At 42.5% G+C, this 18,309-nt stretch overlaps 1 protein-coding gene across 1 annotated transcript in view; it reads right to left on the minus strand.

Annotated features, from left to right (window-relative positions):
- The window catches only part of LOC116978123, a 279,728-nt gene that overhangs the window by 131,618 nt on the left and 129,801 nt on the right, over positions 1–18,309 (minus strand). The window lies entirely within an intron of this gene.

The raw sequence follows: 18,309 nt of genomic DNA on the forward strand, positions 1-18,309 counted from the left end.
ACAGCCATATGTGGGAGTGTTTTATCTAAAATCAATATAAAGTGCAAACAGGAAGTAAGTGCATTTACAGTAGTGCCTTTGAACTTCAAGCCAAAGCACCCAAGCCACCATTTGCAGTAAGTAATGCATTTCAACTTCATGCCACCATTTGCAGTAAGTGGTGCCTTTCAACTTCAAGCCAATGCACCCACGCCACCATTTGCAGTAAGTAGTGGCTTTCAACTTCATACCACCATTTGCAGTAAGTGGTGTCTTTCAACTTCAAGCCACACCCAAGCAATCATTTGCAGTAAGTGGTGTCTTTCAACTTCAAAGCTCCCAAGCCACCATTTGCAGTAAGTGGTGTCTTTCAACTTCAAGCCACACCCAAGCCACCATTTGCAGTAAGTTGTGTCTTTCAACTTCAAGCCACACCCAAGCCATAATTTGCAGTAAGTAGTGCCTTTCAACTTCAAGCCACACCCAAGCCACAATTTGCAGTAAGTAGTGCCTTTCAACTTCAAGCCAAAGCAACCAAGCCACCATTTGCAGTAATAGTGCCTTTCAACTTCAAGCCAAAGCAACCAAGCCACCATTTGCAGTAATAGTGCCTTTCAACTTCAAACCAAAGCTCCCAAGCCACCATTTGCAGTAAGTAGTGCTTTCAACTTCAAGCCACCATTTGCAGTAAGTAGTGCCTTTCAACTTCAAGCCATTGCACCCAAGCCACCATTTGCAGTAAGTACTGCCTTTTAACTGCAAACCAAAGCACCCAAGCCACCATTTGCAATAAGTAGTGCTTTCAACTTCAAGCCAAAACACCCAAGCCACCATTTGCAGTAAGTAGTGCCTTTCAACTTCAAGCCACAATTTGTAGTAAGTAGTGCCTTTCAACTTCAGGCCAATGCACCCACGCCCCCCATTTGCAGTAAGTAGCGCCTTTCAACTTCAAGCCACACCCAAGCCATCATTTGCAGGAAGTAGTGCCTTTCAACTTCAAGTCAAAGCAACCAATCCACCATTTGCAGTAAGTAGTGCCTTTCAACTTCAAGCCACACCCAAGCCACCATTTGCAGTAAGTTGTGCCTTTCAACTTCAAGCCAATGCACCCACGCCACCATTTGCAGTAAGTAGTGGCTTTCAACTTCATGCTACCATTTGCAGTAAGTGGTGTCTTTCAACTTCAAGCCACACCCAAGCCGCCATTTGCAGTAAGTAGTGCCTTTCAACTTCAAGTCAAAGCTCCCAAGCCACCATTTGCAGTAAGTAGTGCCTTTCAACTTTATGCCACCATTTGCAGTAAGTAGTGCCTTTCAATTTCAAGACATACCCAAGCCAAGCCAGCTTTAGAACCAATAGACTTATTTTTGCAAGCTTTAGAACCAATAGAGACATTTTTGCAAGCTTTAGAACCAATGGACATTTTTTTGCAAGCTTTAGAACCAATGGACGTTTTTTTTGTAAGCTTTAGAACCAATAGACATTTTTTTGCAAGCTTTAGAACCAATAGACATTGTTTGCAAGCTTTAGAACCAATAGACATTGTTTGCAAGCTTTAGAACCAATAGACATTGTTTGCAAGCTTTAGAACCAATAGACACTTTTTTGCAAGCTTTAGAACAAATAGACACTTTTTTTGCAAGCTTTAGAACCAATAGACTTTTTTTGCAAGCTTTAGAACCAATAGAGGCACTTTTTGCAAGCTTTAGAACCAATAGACACTTTTTGTTAGCTTTAGAACCAATAGACATTTTTTGCAAGCTTTAGAACCTAGACATTTTTTTGCAAGCTTTAGAACCAATAGACATTTTTTTGCAAGCTTTAGAACCAATAGACATTTTTTTGCAAGCTTTAGAACCAATAGACATTTTTGCAAGCTTCAGAACCAAGATACATTTTTTTGCAAGCTTTAGAACCAATAGAGACACTTTTTGCAAGCATTTTAGAACCACTAAAGGCACTTACATTTGAGTAGACATGTGTTCAGTGTTATTCACAGCTCAGAGAAACGTGACCCTCTGCCTTCCTCCATCTTGAAGAGTGAGTGAGGCACACCACTTCCTGGTTTTATAGTCCCTCCCCCCTGCCGCCAGCGGGGGCAGCAGAGAGAATGGGGAATTTTGTAAAAACATTAATATCTCTCAAATTTTTAATCGACGGGAAAAATCCTCGGTACACATGCGGCGGAGGGGGGCTCTGAGCAAGGTGGCCAAAAATGATGACCGTAGGTGGCGGCGTTCTCTCGGAAATCGCAGCACAGATGGCCAAAACCGGTCAAGAACAGACTTTTAGTAATATAGATAGATAAGGAAGATGGAAATGCAATTTCAAACTGAATGATTAAGACAGTTGCTGGTTTCAATTGACTGTCGTTGAAAGAGATTGGCTGTAAAGGAGCTCTGAGGTATAGCAATAATGGTTTAGGGTGGGAATCTTTAGATGGAGATTGTCATAATGTGAGTGGGATGAAGACGCTTATGGATTTGAGGATGAGGAAGAGGATCTGATGATCAATGCTTTGAAGCAAGTGGGGGCTAATGCAGGTCAGTGAGCATTAGTAATGGGTAAATTGATTTGGTTCAGCGGTAATTAGTAAAAGATAGGAAGAGTGCCACAGTACGAAAGCAAGCTGGAGATTATAGAAGGAGCAGATAGCAGGACCATGGAGAAGGCTGTTGAAGCAATTTAATATGGAAACAAATAGCAAAAAATAAGCCGCTAGAGCAACTCAATGTGTCTCCATGGAAACAAATAGATTCTGGATTTTACCATGAGAAAGTCGAGCAGCAATAGATGATCTTGCTAAGTTGGAGTTTGATGAATAGCCAAAGATACTGCATTTAAAACTCAGCGATTTGAAAATGAAACTGGGCATTCAGATTATCTGGTGCAGCCAGAGCAGTTAAACTTGAGGTCAGAGGCACAGCAGTGTGATTCACAGTGCCCGGCAAGATTAATTTCAAAATGCTCCTATTAATTACTGACGGGATTCTACCTCAGGTACTAGTTGATATCGCACAGGCATTGTCATTCGTGCAAAAGTAGTCGGGATGTCAAAAAAATGGGATAGGGCTGCATGTTAGCAACTTCATGTAGAAATGAATCCCCTCCCTAGTGATGATGCTACCCAGACAGTTAACAAATGAGCTCAAGGAAGGATGGATCCTCAATACAGTCAAAACAGGTGAAAAAAGGGGGAGAAGGGGGAAACAAATACATTAACAATATGTCCAGAAATAACTATGCATTGACATATATATGTGTTCTATGATGAACGAGAGAAAAGCAGTATGATTATTCATATCAAAAGTTACAAATAAATTAAAACCTACATACAAGGTGTACATAACAAAGTGCTAGACACAGATGTTTTTGGTTGCAAAGAGTCAATGAGATCAGGAGTGGCAACCAAAGTGAAAGTAATAGGTCATATAAGTCTTGACTTGTAGTCCTGAAGATAACATCTCACCAGAAATTAAGTTAAAACATGGACAAGTCTTTGCACGCATTGTATAAATGACAATTGAAGAAACACTGACTGTGCACAACAAAAATCAAGTGCATTTAATCCACTCAACTGGATTATTTATTTCTATCTCCCATTCTTTTATTATGCTTCGAAATAATAAAACAACATGTAGGAACTTCAATTAAAATGCATAGCTATTATTCACCAAACCACACACTTCCAATTTAACCACTATCTCTCGTGGCCATAGGCTCTTCAGTGTTGCTGCTTACTTAGGCAAATAATAGATACAGCAAACAATAAAATATCCTTTACTGAAAGGAATAAACTCTCAACTAACTCTCAACTACAGTGGGTAGTACCATATTGAATCAAGGTTGGTTCTTAAAGGTGCACAAACATTGATAGACAAAGACACAAAGTCCTGGAGTAACTCACTGGGCCAGGCAGAATTTCTCTGGAGAACAAGTGATGTTTTGGGCCAGGACTTTTCTTCAGACTGAGTGTGGTGCTGGTGGTGGGGGAGAAGGTAGTTGGAAGAGAAGTAGGGGCAGGACAAAGCCTGGCAAGTGATAGGTGGATACAGGGGACGGGGTAATGCGGATAGTTGGACAAAGACTAGAGATGACATGACAAGAAGTGTGAGATTAGGTAGAAGAGTTGCGAATTGTGACATTAGAGGAAGAGAGGGAAGGGGAAAAAGAGAAATGGGTGTGAATCAAGGTAGGGCACAGGGAAGAGAGGGGGACAAAAGGGGAGGGGATGAAGGGAGGGCAAGTTGTTTTTAGGTTAGTTACCTAAAATTGAAGAATTCAATGTTCATACCATTAGACTGTAAGCTACCCAAGTGGAATACGAGGTGCTATTTTGAAGTTAAAGGTGTGGCAATGGGCACTTTCACAGGCCACAGCTAAGCCTGCTTTTTGTTGGTTACTTCGAACAGTCCTTATTCCAAACATATACTGGCACCATCCCTCAACTCTTTCTCTACTGAATCAATGACTACATCAGAGCTGCCAGCTAAATCAATGCAGAACTCGTTCATTTCATTAACTTTACCACTAACTTCCACCCTGACCTTAAGTCACCTGGGCTATCTCACACATCTCTCTCCCCTCTTTGATCCCAGCCACCCTCTATCACAGGGGACAGATGATCAAATGACTAAGGCGAACTGACTCCCACAGCAATCTGGACTGTCTTCTCCAACCCTGCCTTTTGCAAAGACGCGATCGTCTTGAAAAGAAAGAGTGGGAGACGGTCAACAGTGGCCTTATACATATCTTGGAGCAACAAGCGGGCACAGCAGTGGAAAAGCTTGAAAGGATGGGCAACACAATCTACAGCTACGGAGAAGAATGGTTTGGGGTGAGTAAAGGGAGAGGTGGAAAGAAATTACCAACACCAATCAAGTCCAGGAGGCAGCAGGAGATCGAGAGGCTAATCAGAGAGAGGAGACAGTTGAAAAAGCAATGGAAAAAAGCAACTGACGCAGAGAGAGAAGGTCTCATGCTACTCCAAGAGGACATCAAGAGCCGATTGGCAACCATGCGAAAAGCAGAGAACTTGAGGAAACTTCGCAAGAAGAAAGAACACACAAGAACACGGTTCTACAAAGACCCTTTCAAGTTCATCAAAGACCTCTTCGCAAAGGAAAAAAGTGGAACTTTGAAAACATCAAAACGGGAATTGGAGGAACACCTGGAAAAGGCCCACCAAGACACGAAAAGGCATGAGCAGTTAGTCATCCCACATGACATCCCGCCTATTCAACCACCTGAATTCAACCTGGACACCAGCCCTCCAAGATGGAAAGAGGTAGTGAACACTGTCCGGCGAGCAAGAGCAGCATCAGCTCCGGGGCCAAACGGAGTACCATACAAGCTCTACAAGAACGCACCGGATGTGTTACGCTTTCTATGGAAGCTCATGAGGGTGGTGTGGAAGAAGCAAACAATACCTAAGGCGTGGCGAAGGGCCGGCGGCGTGCTAATACCTAAAGAAAAGGATGCGTCAGACATCAGCCAATTCCGGCCAATATGTCTCCTCAACGTCGAGGGAAAAATCTTTTTCAGCATTGTATCACAAAGGCTGTCCACCTATCTGGTAACAAACAAGTACATTGATACATCTGTACAGAAAGCAGGAATTCCAGGATTTTCGGGCTGTTTGGAGCATACAAGCATGATCTGGCACCAGATCCAAGCAGCTAAGAAGGAGAAGAGAGACCTACATGTGATCTTCCTCGATCTGGCCAATGCATTTGGTTCAGTTCCCCATGAACTCCTTTGGGAATCTTTTGCCTTTTTCCATGTACCAGAGCTCATCACCACACTGGTCAAGAGCTATTTCCAAGACCTGCAGCTGTGCTTCACAACAGCTGACTTCAGTACAACATGGCAGCGCTTGGAAGTAGGCATCATCAGGGCCTCAAAATGGGTGGTGGGCGGTGAACGAACCAGGGCTGGGCTCCGTCTGCCACCCATCAGGGCATACATGGACGACATGACAACACTAACCACTACTGCAGCATGCACCAAGCGGCTACTTGGAAAGCTGCAGGAGAACATCAAGTGGGCCCGAATGAAAATCAAACCAAGTAAATCTCGAAGCATCTCCATAGTCAAGGGGGTGCTTAGAGACACAAGGTTCTGTATCGGTGACGACCCAATACCAACAGTGTCTGAACAGCCAGTTAAAAGCCTGGGCAGATGGTACAACGCAAGTCTCAAGGACAAAGAGCAGGTGCAACAACTAAGGCAAGAAATTGTCAACGGCCTGGAGAACATCAATCAGACCCTACTGCCTGGGAAACTGAAGCTCTGGTGCCTACAGTTTGGACTCCTTCCTCGGACAATGTGGCCACTGACCGTTTATGAAGCCCCAATAACAACTGTGGAGAAGATGGAGCGAACCATAACTTCATACGCGAAGAAATGGCTCGGGGTCCCACGATGTCTAACTAACATCGGCCTATATGGCAAAGGGGTCCTGGAACTACCTCTCACTAGTCTAACAGAGGAATACAAGTGTTCTAAAGTAAGACTCCAGATGACACTGAGGGACTCTAGAGACAAGACCATCAGTGCTGTTGCGCCGCCCCTAGTAACTGGCCGGAAGTGGACACCATCTGATGCAGTACAGCAAGCTTCATCAGCCCTGAGACACAAAGACATCGTGGGGCAAGTCCAGCAGGGAAGAGGAGGCTTTGGCCTTATGACAAGTAAACCAACTTGGCGAAAGGCCACAACATCAGAGCGGAGGACATTGGTGGTCGAGGAGGTGCGGCGACAGGAGGAGGCCGCAAGAAGTGCAAAGGCGGTCTCTCTTGCCAAACAGGGGCAATGGATGCAGTGGGAAGGTGTGGAGCGGAGGAAGATCAGCTGGAAAGAACTATGGGAAATGGAAGCAAGCAAGTTCAGCTTCATCATCAGAGCGACTTATGACGTGCTTCCATCACCAAAGAACCTCCATCAGTGGTAGGGCGAGGATCCAACCTGTGCCCTCTGCCCAACTCCAGCGACCCTCAAACACATCATGGTAGGCTGCAAGACCAGCCTCACGCAAGGGAGATACACGTGGCGGCATAATCAGGTATTAAAAAGCCTGGCATCAGCCCTTGAGAACAGGCGGTGTGCGACCAACTCCTTGCCTCCGAGAGCAAGCAACCCCCCCCCCAAGGGCAACAACCTTTGTCCGAGAAGGACAGAAAACATCTAAACATCCTTCCACCAGATCAGAAGAAGGAAACCTATGCAGGGCCCGTGACTGGAGGATGCTGGCGGACATCGGCCGACAACTAATTTTTCCACCTGAAATTGCTTCCACCAACCTCAGGCCAGACTTGGTGTTCTGGTCCCCTTCACAGAAGACTGCTTACATCATAGAGCTCACAGTTCCATGGGAGAACTCTGTTGAGGAGGCCTATGAGCGTAAGAAGCTGCGCTACGCAGAGCTTGCAACAGGGGCAACGCAGCGTGGCTGGAACACCAAAGTCTATCCAGTTGAAGTGGGATGCAGAGGATTTGTTGCGTCATTTACCAACAGACTGCTGAAGGAGCTTGGAATCCACGGTCAGGCTCTGCGGAAGACCATAAGATCACTCTCAGAGGCGGCTGAAAGAAGCAGCCGGTGGATTTGGCTCAAGTGGAAAGACCCATGCTGGGCCCCAAGTATTTCAGGGTGAATCTTTGGGACGGTTTGACATGGGACACGCGCTGAGGGCTGATCATCCTGCAGCGGGCCGCCCTTGTGGAGGGTGTATAGTGTTAAAAGGCCGAAACACCCAGTGATGCAAGGGTACACTACTGAAGATGTGTCCTGTGCCCAACTGTCCTGAAGGCTACCCAGGCCAAGATATACGTATCCACTCCCCCACCCCCCCCCCCCCGCCCCCCCCCACAGATGTTGAGCGTCTACCACTCTCAACAATCAACAAATGTCGTGAAATGCTCCCCACCTATTGGCACAAGGGACTTCTTAACATCTTGTCCTGTGTATTTGATTCTGGCTCTGATTTGAGTCCCTCAACTCTTTCTCTACTGAATCAATGACTACATCAGAGCTGCCAGCTAAATCAGTGCAGAACTCGTTCATTTCATTAACTTTACCACTAACTTCCACCCTGACCTTAAGTCACCGGGGCTATCTCACACATCTCTCTCCCCTCTTTGATCCCAGCCACCCTCTATCACAGGGACAGATGATCAAATGACTAAGGCGAACTGACTCCCACAGCAATCTGGACTGTCTTCTCCAACCCTGCCTTTTGCAAAGACGCGACCGCCTTCTCCAAATTTCTCCGCCTCCACCACATCTGCTTGCAAGATGAAGCTTTCCATTCTCTTTCTTTAGTATACATAGTTTCCCACCTGCTCTCATAGATGGATCCCTCACTCACGCCTCTTCCGTGTACTGTAATTCTGCTATTGCTCCAATTAGATAACGTACCTACAAACAACTCCATTCTCTCCTTCCCCCCCTTCTCCCCCTCTCTTTCCTGTGCCCCACATGGATTCACACCCATTTCTCCCCCTCTCCCCTCCCCATCCCCTTCCACCTTCCAGCTATGTTCCTTCCACTGACTTCACAATTCACACCTCTTCTATCCTTATTCTTATGTCTCACACCTTCTGTTTTTCATCTCTGGCCTTTGTCCAACTTTCTGCCAATCCACCTCCCACCTGCCTCACTTGTATCCACCTATCACTTGCCAGATTTTGTCCTGCCCCACTTCTCTTCCAACTTTCTTCTCCCACCCTCCTCCCCCCCCACAACTGACCACAATCAGTCTGAAGAAGGGTCCTGACCCAAAGTGTCACCTATTCATGTTCTCCAGATCCGCTGAGTCATTCTAACACTGTGTCTTTTTTTTGTAAACCAACTTCTGCAGTTCCTTGCGTATCCTCATTTATAGAACCCTGCTTGCCTTTAAAGACTAATAGCACCTCCAGTATAACTCAGGCTACATCAGTTAATCTGAATGCCCAGTTTCATTTTCAGATTTCAAATTATCTTTGGCTAATCATCGATTTCTAATTTTGCACGATCATCCTTCAAGGTAAAATCCCAAATCTATTTGTTTCCGATGTCAAGTCCATGTTATTTTGAGGTCTGAATCTTTTGAACTGCCTCCACATCACACTGCAACCCTCTCTTAATGCTTCCAGTGTAATCTGCACCTGTTTTAGTGAATTCTGTAATTCCATAAGAGAGAAAACCCTTGTGGACTTTGACCTTGCCTCACATTGTCTTCTATACCAATTACTGTGCCCAACTTGATGGCATACACACAGGGCCGCATATTCCTGGCTTTCAAAGGAAATGCTCTTAATATTCTCTTTCATGTCACAGAGAGTATGTTGATTCTGCCAACTCGCCCTCCCAACCCACTTCAAAGGCATTGTGTTTCAGTTGCTCGTCATGTGAATGTCACAGCCCCTGACTCTTTGCAACTTTTGGTTTCCATCTTCCCAGTAAGGTCTCACTTTCAGCTGTCCCACTTGTTTTTTCAGCCTTTATATTTCTCTTCAGAAGTATTTACATCAATTTTCATCTGCAATTTTGCTGGCGTCACTATCTGTACCTTGTTCAGCATATCGGCACTCATAGAGAGGGGCATTTATCTTTGTTTAAGTCTCATCTCAGATCATACTCTCGTCTGATGTCCCAGGCAGTGGCAGGGTAACGAGTGATTTCTCATTTTCCACAACTTAATGCTTAAACATCCGAAAGAAATTGGTTCCAAATTTCAAGTGCTAGACAATAGACAATATACAATAGACAATAGGTGCAGGAGTAGGTCAATCGGCCCTTCGAGCCAGCACCGCCATTCAATGTGATCATGGCTGATCATCCCCAATCAGTACCCCGTTCCTGCCTTCTCCCCATATCCCCTGACTCCGCTATTTTTAAGAGCCCTATCTAGCTCTCTCTTGAAAGCATCCAGAGAACCTGCCTCCACTGCCCTCTGAGGCAGAGAATTCCACAGACTCACCACTCTCTGTGAGAAAAAGTGTTTCCTTGTCTCCGTTTGAAATGGCTCGAAATATTCTTAAACTGTGGCCCCTGGTTCTGGACTCCCCCAACATCGGGAACATGTTTCTTGCCTCTAGCGTGTCCAAACCCTTAACAATCTTATATGTTTCAATGAGATCCTATCTCATCCTTCTAAACTCCAGAGTGTACAAGCCCAGCTGCTCCATTCTCTCAGCATATGACAGTCCCGCCATCCCGGGAATTAACCTTGTAAACCTACGCTGCACTCCCTCAATAACAAGAATGTCCTTCCTCAAATTAGGGGACCAAAACTGCATACAATACTCCAGGTGTGGTCTCACTAGGGCTCTGTACAACTACAGAAGGACCTCTTTGCTCCTATATTTGATTCCTCTTGTTATAAACGTCAACATGCCATTCGCTTTCTTCACTGCCTGCTGTACCTGCATGCTTACTTTCATAGACTGATGTACAAGGACCCCCAGATCCCGTTGTATTTCCCCTTTTCCCAACTTGATGCCATTTAGATAGTAATCTGCTTTCCTGTTTTTGCTACCAAAGTGGATAACCTCACATTTATCCGCATTAAACTTCATCTGCCATGCATCTGCCCACTCCCCCAACCTGTCCAAGTCACCCTGCATTCTCATAGCATCCTCCTCACAGGTCACACTGCCACCCATCTTTGTGGCCGATTAGGAAAAGGGGAGATGCAACAAGACCTGGGTGTCATGGTACACCAGTCATTGAAAGTAGGAATGCAGGTGCAACAGGCAGTGAAGAAAGCAAATGGTATGTTAGCATTCATAGCAAAAAGATTTGAGTATAAGAGCAGGGAGGTTCTACTGCAGTTGTACAGGGTCTTGGTGAGACTACACCTGGAGTATTGCGTACAGTTTTGGTCTCCTAATCTGAGGAAATACATTCTTGCCATAGAGGGAGTACAGAGAAGGTTCACCAGACTGATTCCTGGGATGGCAGGACTTTCATATGAAGAAAGACTGGATAGACTCGGCTTGTACACGCTAGAATTTAGAAGATTGAGGGGGGATCTTATAGAAACTTACAAAATTCTTAAGGGGTTGGACAGGCTAGATGCAGGAAGATTATCCCCGATGTTGGGTAAGTCCAGAACTAGGGGTCACAGTTTAAGGATAAGAGGGAAGTCTTTTAGGACCGAGATGAGAAAATCATTTTTTACACAGAGAGTGGTGAATCTGTGGAATTCTCTGCCACAGAAGGTAGTTGAGGCCAGTTCATTTGCTATATTTAAGAGGGAGTTAGATGTGGCCCTTGTGGCTAAAGGGATCAGGGGGTATGGAGAGAAGGCAGGGATGGGATACTGAGTTGGATGATCAGACATGATCATATCGAATGACGGTGCAGGCTCGAAGGGCCGAATGGCCTACTCCTGCACCTATTTTCTATGTTTCTATGTTTCTACCCCAATAGTCACTTCCTGCCATTCTGAAAGGGACCCGTTAATCCCTACTCTTTGTTTCCTGTCTGCCAACCACTTCTCTATCTATGTCAGCACTCTACTCCCAATCCCATGTGCCCTAATTTTGCCCATTAATCTCCTATGTGGGACCTTATCAAATGCTTTCTGAAAGTCCAGGTATAGACACTGATGGCTATTCTGTGTGGCACACTGATTATTAAATGCAGAACCAAATAGTTTCATCTTAATTCTTTCATTGGCCACTCTGCACACCATGCGATCCTGCAGCACTTGATATAAAAAGTAATTTTGCCAGCATCTTTATGTATTCACCAACTATTTCATGTGGTTCTTGTTAGCTCTTATAGACATGTTGAAATGCTGTATTAAATACCTCTTCAAAGTCTTTACAAAATCTATGTGAGAAGCCTCATCCATGGTTTATGGTGCTACTGGACTCACCAAGCCCTCGTGCATTTTCGGGAATATCAGCATTATAAGCAACAGTGTTACCATCTTCTTTTCATGTATGGTTATGTTTCGCTGTTCCAGGTTGGTTCTCTGAAACACTGCCTCTGTTTCACATACTAGACTGGGGAATAGCTGATAGTAACCTCACTTTGCAACCATACCTAAAATTAACTGCTGACCACTATATATTAAGAAACTCATACTCTATTCATTTCATGCTTGATTAGTTCTCTGCTATTCCCACAAATAGCAACATCTCAAATGCATTGCCAATGTGCTGTTGCTGCTAACCAAGTTGAATAACAGAGGTATAGTTATCAACAAATCATTCTTTGCTGAAAGCAATAATCTCATAACAGCAATAATCGGCTCACTGATCAATCGAAAATCATGCCACATCGAACACTTGATTCTTAAATCTCACCTTTATTACATCAGGATATTTCCACAAAATGTAGGAAAATCCAACATGGCTAGGCAACAGTTGATTAATTTATATTCCATCATCAGTATTGAAATGGATGGTTTAATTAACAGTCTATCAAGCAGAACATTCTCAACTCACTGATACTAAGTTTGGGTTTCACTGGGATTGCTCAGACCTCATTACAATTAGTTCAAACATAGACAAAATAACTAAATTTGAGGGGATGTGATACTTTCAGCCCGAGGCTTCAAGAATGCATCTCGTAATCTGGCATCAGGAAATTGTCAATGGGAATCAAGGTGAAAATTTCCCTTGATTGAATTCATTTATTAGAAAAAGAGATGATTGAGATTGTTGAAGGTGAATTGTCCCAGCCCCAGGATATGCAGCTCCATAATGACATCCCCCCAGTTATAAAGGTCTGAAATAATAATGCTTGCACAGTGTCCAAAGGAACTGCAGATGCTGGTTTAAACCAAAGATAGACACAAAATGCTGGAGTAACTCGATGGGACAGGCAGCATCACCGGAGAAAGGGAATAGGTGATGTTTTGGGTCGAGACCCTTCTTCATGCTTGCACAGTTGCAATTCTACTTGAAATCCCTTAGAAATGCAGCAGTGAACAAACTAAGATTCAAAAAGAGAAAATTAATCTTTGGGTTGAAATACTGAGAATGTCAGGCACAGTCTTGGCAAATTTATTTGAGAGGTCATTCAATAGGAATAAGAATTCTCTTCCATATATTTCTAAAGGTGTACAGTGGAGAGCACATTGACTGGTTGCATCGAGGCCTGGTTTCGACAACTTGAACGCCCGGGAGCAGAAAAGCAGCAAAAAGTTATGAACGCTGCCCAGTCCATCACCGGCTCTGACCTCCCCACCATCAGCGGTTGCTGCCTCAAGAACGCAGCCAGAATCATCAGAGACCCACACCATCTTGGCCAAACACGCATTTCATCCCTGCCATCGGGAAGATGGTACAGGAGCCTGAAAACGGTAACGTCCAGGTTGAGGAACAGCATCTTCCCAACAGCCATCAGGCTATTAAACACTACAACCTCAAATAAGCTCTGAACTACAATAGACAATTATTATTATTATTATTATTATTATTATTATTATTATTATTATTATTGCACTACCATTGTTTGTTTTTTGAGTATGTGTGTATACATATATATATATGTGTGTGTGTGTGTGTGTACTGTATATGTATATGTGTGTGTATTTGTGAGTATGTGTTTATATACACACTGAACTTTTTATTTCTCTCTTATTTATCATATTGTTTACAGTGTATCATGTTTACATATTCTGTTGTGCTGGAGCAAGTAAGAATTTCATTGTTCTATCTGGGACACATGACAATAAAACTCTCTTGTCTCGCTTACAGCACTGGCTGCACAAAGGGATTGGCCTATTCATTTATTAAGGAGTTTCAGATGAAACCAAAACATCCCCATTTCAGTCCTTTATAGGAGAGGGAATGCTATTAATGCAATTGCAATGTCCTGGAGCTGAGATTGACCTCTGGCAATCACAATCACCACTATTTATGTTAAGTGTGAATCCAGCCGGTTGAATGTTTCCCTCTATTCCCATTAACTTCAATTTTATTAAGGTTCCTTGATGCCAGACAAATGTTTCTTTGATGCCAAGGGCAGCCACTCTCACATCACTACAGGATGTTTAAATATTGCTGATGACAATGCAATGGGACATCTCAGCTCTCTCATGGTACAGGATGTAACTGCAAGAAACTGGTCATTTTAATCTCATTGTGCTCCTAAGAAGTGGATAAGATGAGTGTGCATTTCTACACTAAAATATAAACCGAGCTGTCAGATTTTATTAACATGTTGCACTGGTCTTTAGAGGTTTATTATAATTTTCTGCTACAATTTTTATCTAATTAAAGTGTCACTTGATAAACCAATTCTAGGTATTAAATATTTCTTCAAAACAGTTCCTGTAAGTCTGTGCAGGATCTAATGTGAAAAAATATTTTCAAGCATCCACTGAGCATGCAAGATGAACCAGGTTCATTGGGGGGCATTTAATTCCACAAGAGCACTCTTCACTATGTACCCTCTGATGAAATTCCAAGTAAAAGAAGATGAGGATGCTTACATTGGAGACCCTCCCAATTGTCTCTTCGTATTTGATATGTGTACGAACATTGAAACATTGAATTTGATGCATGTTTGGAAGCAAATCAATGAAGAAAGTGCTGACTTGACAATACAGGGCAGCACAGTGGTACAGTGGTAGACTTGTTGCCTTAGAGTGCCAGAGATCCGGATTTGATCCTGACCACAGGCACTATCTGTACGGACTTTGTACGAGGGCTTTCTCATGGTGCTCCGGCTTCAGATTCTATTCTACGATAGATGAATAACTTCAGTCGAGGCAATAACGGGAATGCCATAGATGCCATTAAACTACCATAAAATCTGACTAATTATCTCAAGTTGTAACCTCATGACTTTCCCTTCATATTTTGTGTTGAATTTGTGGAAGGAAACAACATTGTGATAGAGAAATCAATTCAGTGAAATCAGCTTTGGCTTTATGTCAGAGGAACAGTCACGATTGCAATGTCAGCACCCACTGGAGTTCTGGAGATACTGTAACTAGAATCTTCTAGTATTTCTTAGTACCAGGTATTTCTTAGATACCATCTAAATGCAATTAAAACATGTATAGAAGCTCAACAGATTTATTTGATCAATACTTAGGGGTGCAAACCAAGGAAGTTCCAAATTGCTGGATCCTGCATTATGGCAGGATTAGACTTAGAAGTGGAATTAATCCATCAGCAACAAGTCAATAGGCCAGCATTTGTGCTGAGAATAATTCTGAGGTTATCTGTGCTCGAGGATATGTTGGCAGAGATCTGACATTAAACAGATAAATACAGAGCTATCCTAGGATATTGCGCACTGACATTTTAAACTGCTCACCAAACCATAACATTAAAAACATCTCCAATCACATAAAATTAATTTCATATATATTGATTGTCATTGTCTCAGTTAAATGTTTTAAAATTTCATTGGAATAGAATGTTCAAGTACATCCAATGACAGGAATTCCCGGACAATGTGACCAGACAATGTGGCCAAAGTTATCCACAAAAAGTCTTGAAGGAGTGAGGCACAGGAAATAGCATCAACCAATTCACAGAAATCTGACTGGGCGCGAGTACCCTGGGGGTGCCCTGGGGGTGCCGGGGAGTGCCCTGTCAAACCTTTGGAGTTTCAGGCAGTGGCCCAATAGTTCTTGTTATTACATTTTACTCTGCAAAAGGAAATACACAAATATAGTTCAAGACTTAAAGTGTAGCCCCTGGAAGGTGTGTGAGGTGACAAGAGAGGGGTGATGAGGTTTGATGATCATAAACACGGGAGTGACAGGTGTATTATTGGGTGTTTCAGTGAGTGCTAAGACAGTTGAGTTGCCTGCTACAGCCAGGCAAGTTCCTGAAAGTTGCATTGGGTTATGCAATAGTGTTCATAAGTAAATTACTCAAAAACAATTTCACTCCCAAGGCGATGCAAAATGCAACCATTGGAAAACTTTGAAAGGTTAGATCATGCAGAACAATTTTGGCAACTTTGTAACATTTCAAAATAGGCTCAGAAATGTGCCTTTACATAAAGGAGACTTAAGTTTATCCTGATATTTAGATGACATTCAGAGAGAACCTGACCTGCTCACTTTTCCTCAATATGTTCAATACCGTGCCATCATCAATGTTAAGCTCCATCTGTCATTGCCCCACCCATTTATACATTCTGCCTAATTCACTTTGTCATTCCATCAGATTCAACTGCTCCTTCTGGTTTGTTATAATATGCAAATATGTTAAGCTTTTTATTGTGTTTCATATCCATGTTGTTGATGTAAATTAAAAGCAGTTGGGGTCCAAATGCCAGTCCTCATAAGTTACTCAATGTCTGAATAATAAGGTTTTTTAGTTCGGAAATAGAAGATATTGCATTCTGAAAAATAAGGAGAGACTGCTGCCTTAGGCAGAAGTCAGAGTTAATGTTCTTCAGTAGTACATGCCCAGATTTAACCCCGGCCAGAAGAAAAAAAATATTGTGCTGGTCTTAATACACTTAATAGTTTAAAAAATCTGAGATTCTTTGTCATTATGGGATAACTAAATTAAATTATGTACATAAAATTGTGTCCATTTAAAGAGTTAATTATGCAACATATAATGATAGAAAATGATTATGTCATATCTTTATGACCAATAAAATATTTGCTCGCATTTATTCACATCAATATTAGCAAATTCATCAAATTGCTAGAATGAGTTAAAAATGTTACATGCAATCTTCAAAGGTGACTTTTAACAGGACAAGATTAATTATTATCAAATCCACAATGGAGAATTTGCCCCAGGGCTGGATTATGGAATTCCATCTGTGGTGCCTTTTTCAAATTCTGAGTTAAACATTCTATTCATTAAGAATACTCATTAGTTCGGAAAAAGTACAAACACTTTTACATTTTTGGAAGTGATTATTGTGCTATGCAATAACAAGATTGTCAATATATATGATTCCAGACGTCCGGTGTGAGTTCTCATAAAATTGCCTGAAAAATATAATCAGTAAGAACAATGATAGACATTTTGGTTATTGTTTCTGCTAGGATCTGCCTTCAAATCTATTTGCGCTGCCTCTTATCTGATTGCTTTGCAGGAATATTTTATTGGTGTCTCTCTCACTTCCGTGACCATTAAACACTCCCACAGATAGTTGTGTGATACAAATGTGATTCCTTGGGTGAATGATCACAATTAGAATCAACCGTGAAAGTCTGCCAGTTCAATTGTGAAGTTGAACTTGTTTATATGGCTAATAAAATAAGGCTTTGGTTATGTTTCAGAACCAAGCTTTCTGTGCTAAGCAGGGAGGAAGATGAAAATGAATTTATTTATCAGATGATGGTAAATCCAGACACTATTGTGTGCCAGCAGGACGTGTGCAATAAAACATCCCAGGCGTATTTATTTATATATATTTAATTGCCTCAAGATGACAAACAATACTAAAATAAAGATAATGTTAAAAAAACGGCTTCTGTAGTATTTAGTGTTTGGGGAAGTCACATTGAAGAATGTATTTTCAAGATGAGGTCAAGTAGATAATAGGAATCCTAATCAACTTGAATCCACATAAATTTGCCTAAATCAAAATCACTTAATGCCTGTGGTGTAAAATCAGCACTTCTAATTACAATAACTATATTTATATTTTCTAAAAAAACGAATCACATGGATTTTTGGAAAGAAATTAAATAATGAATGGAAGCATTGTGCTATTTGTTTCAATAAAATGGAGTAATTATGTATTTCAATATGATCTGAATTATCATATTAAATAGCTAATTTCAGCAAATGGATCCTCTAAACCAAAACAGTCCTTTCAGGCAGCCCTTTGGGATCAAGGATGAATTGCCCCTTCACAGTCTGAAATAACTGCCAGAGAAGGTTGATGAGGCAGATACTATCGCAACGTTTTAGGAAACATTTAGACGGGTATGTGAATAGGACAGGTTTAGAGGGAAATGGGCCAAACACAGGTAGATGCAGATAGATGGGACTAGTGCAGATGGGACATGTTGGCCGGTGTGGGCAAGTTGTGTTGAAGGGCCTGTTTCCATACTGTAAAACTCTCTCTGACTATACATGATGGGGCCAATATGGGCTCACAGACTGTGCCATGGGAGTTGCTTCATTACGTACGTGGGTTAGTTGGGAGATTCTATGCTTGTTCCTTCATTTATAACCATATAACAATTACAGCATGGAAACAGGCCATCTCGGCCCTTCTAGTCCGTGCCGAACACTTTTAGTCTCACCTAGTCCCATCTACCTGCACTCAGGCCATAACCCTCCATTCCTTTCCCGTCCATATACCTATCTAATTTGTTTTTAAATGATAAAATCGAACCTGCCTCCACTACTTCCACTGGAAGCTCATTCCACACAGCTACCACTCTC

The sequence above is a fragment of the Amblyraja radiata genome, chromosome 10, assembly GCF_010909765.2.
Source record: "Amblyraja radiata isolate CabotCenter1 chromosome 10, sAmbRad1.1.pri, whole genome shotgun sequence".
Taxonomy (NCBI): Eukaryota; Metazoa; Chordata; class Chondrichthyes; order Rajiformes; family Rajidae; genus Amblyraja; species Amblyraja radiata.